This window comes from Loxodonta africana, chromosome 7 (genome assembly GCF_030014295.1).
Source record: "Loxodonta africana isolate mLoxAfr1 chromosome 7, mLoxAfr1.hap2, whole genome shotgun sequence".
Classification (NCBI taxonomy): domain Eukaryota; kingdom Metazoa; phylum Chordata; class Mammalia; order Proboscidea; family Elephantidae; genus Loxodonta; species Loxodonta africana.
Window position 1 is genome coordinate 110885330 of NC_087348.1, and position 2880 is coordinate 110888209.

The window sequence follows — 2880 nt, forward strand, 5'->3', positions numbered from 1 at the left end:
TTAACTTCTTCAATACTTTTCTGCCTAGCAAATTCCAACTACGAGCGCATTCACAGTCGAACCATAATTTTAACACGAGGCTTACAAACTCTTCTCCCGCTAATAGTTACATGATGACTACTAGCCAGCCTAATTAACATAGCTCCACCACCCACCATTAATCTAATTGGAGAACTACTCATTATCACAACATCATTTTCATGATCCAATCTCACTATTTTTCCCATAGGACTAAACGTGTTAATCACCACAATATATACTCTCCATATAATAACCACAACTCAACGAGGAGAAACATCACATCACGCTAAATCTATTAAACCTTCATTTACCCGAGAAAACACCTTAATGACCCTCCATCTTCTACCTCTACTACTCCTCTCTCTAAATCTCAAGATTATCCTAGAATTAACATACTGTAGACATAGTTTAATCAAAACATTAGATTGTGGGCCTATAAATAAGAATTCAATCCTCTTTGTCTACCAAGAAAGAATTAAGGAACTGCTAATCCCTTACACCCCATCTAACAATGTGGCTTTCTTAACTTTTAAGGGGTAAGAGCTACCCATTGGTTTTAGGCACCAAAAAACTGGTGCAACTCCAGATAAAAGTAATCAACCTAATCTCAACTTTAACATTAACATCACTAATCATCCTAACCCTACCCATTATCACAACATTACTACAAAACAACAAAATAAATTGTTTCCCACATCTCACCAAAACAGCCGTAACTTACGCTTTCGTAATTAGCCTAATTCCAACTCTATTATTTATTCAATCTAACCAAGAAGCCTATATTTCCAACTGACACTGAATAACAATTCATACCCTAAAATTCTCCTTAAGCTTTAAATTAGACTTCTTTTCTCTAATATTTATACCAATCGCACTTTTCATCACGTGATCAATCATAGAATTTTCACTATGATATATACACTCAGATCCCCATATCAACCGCTTCTTCAAATACCTCCTGCTATTCCTGATCACCATACTAATCTTGGTAAGCGCTAACAATTTACTCCAACTATTTATAGGCTGAGAAGGAGTTGGCATTATATCTTTCCTATTAATCAGCTGATGACATGGACGAGCAGACGCTAATACATCAGCTCTACAAGCAATACTTTATAACCGTATTGGCGATGTAGGTTTTATTATAATAATAGCCTGGTTTATCATCCATCTGAATTCCTGAGAATTCCAACAAATCTTTTTAACTGACCCTAAAAACAGTACACTTCCACTACTAGGTCTTCTTCTAGCCTCAGCAGGAAAATCAGCCCAATTCAGACTTCATCCATGACTTTCATCAGCTATAGAAGGCCCCACCCCAGTATCGGCACTCCTTCACTCCAGCACAATAGTTATAGCCGGAGTATTCACTCTTATCCTCTTTTACCCACTAATAGAAAACAACTCCACTATTCAAACTTTAACACTATGTCTAGGGGCCATCACCACTCTATTTACGGCTACCTGTGCTCTCATACAAAATGATATCAAAAAAATTATTGCACTCTCCACTTCCAGCCAACTAGGCCTAATAATGGTAACTATTGGAATTAATCAGCCACATCTAGCCTTCATTCACATATGCACACACGCATTCTTCAAAGCAATACTATTCCTATCCTCTGGTTCTATCATTCACAACCTAAACAACGAACAAGACATCCGCAAAATACGGGGACTCTACAAAACAATGCCCATTACTTCAACAGCTGTCATTATTGGCAGTTTAGCACTCACCGGTATGCCATTCCTAGCAGGGTTCTACTCAAAAGACCCAATCATTGAAGCTGCTAACATATCCCACACTAACGCCTGAGCACTATTAATTACCCTCATTGCCGTATCCATAACAGCAAGTTATAGCAACCGAATCATTTTCTTTGCTCTCCTTGGACAACCACGATACTCTACACTAACCCAAATTAACGAAAACAACCCATACCTCGTTAATCCCATTAAACCACTAATGCTAGGCAGTATTTTCATGGGCTTTCTCATCTCAATAAATACTATCCCACATACAACACCCCAAATAACCATACCTCCACATTTAAAACTTACAGCCCTAGCAGTTACTCTACTAGGATTTACAGTAGCAACAGAACTTAACAACATAACACACAACTTAACATTTAAACAACCATCACGTATGCACAAATTCTCAAGCACGTTAGGGTATTACCCAACTACCATCCATCGGATTCTACCCCATCTAGGCCTTACTATAAGCCAAAAGCTAGCAGCAACTATCATAGACTTAATTTGACTAGAAAAAATAGTTCCCAAAAACCTAATAACTATACAAAAAACAGCGGCCAGCCTGGTGTCTAACCAAAAAGGCCTAATAAAACCCTATTTCCTATCATTCCTCCTATCAATTACACTAGGCTTACTAATTGCCCTATAACGCTTTCGAGTAACCTCAATAACGATAAAAATACTAACAAACAACATTCACCCAGCCATGGCCAAAAATCAAAACCCATAACTATATAAAGACGCTCCTCCAGAATAATCCTCACGTACACACTCAACAACCCCTTCGCCAAAAACTATAAAACCTTCAAAACCACCAAAATAAAAACCCACTAACTCATACTCACCACTAAATAACCACATAATCATAAAAATCTCCGTTAACAAACCTACTAAAAATGCACTCAAAACTACAACATTTGATCCCCAAGTCTCAGGATACTCTTCAGTAGCCATGGCGGTAGTATAACCAAAAACTACCATCATCCCACCCAAATATACTAAAAATACAACCAACCCTAAGAAGGACCCCCCAGAACTTATAATAATTCCACATCCCAAGCCTCCACTCACAACTAAACTCATTCCCCATAAACAGGAGAA

At 37.9% G+C, this 2880-nt stretch overlaps 1 pseudogene; it reads left to right on the forward strand.

Moving 5' to 3' along the window:
• The first annotated feature begins 550 nt into the window (after positions 1 to 550).
• On the forward strand, positions 551 to 2472 carry LOC135232205 (NADH-ubiquinone oxidoreductase chain 5-like; annotated as a pseudogene).
• Positions 2473 to 2880: the final 408 nt, after the last annotated feature.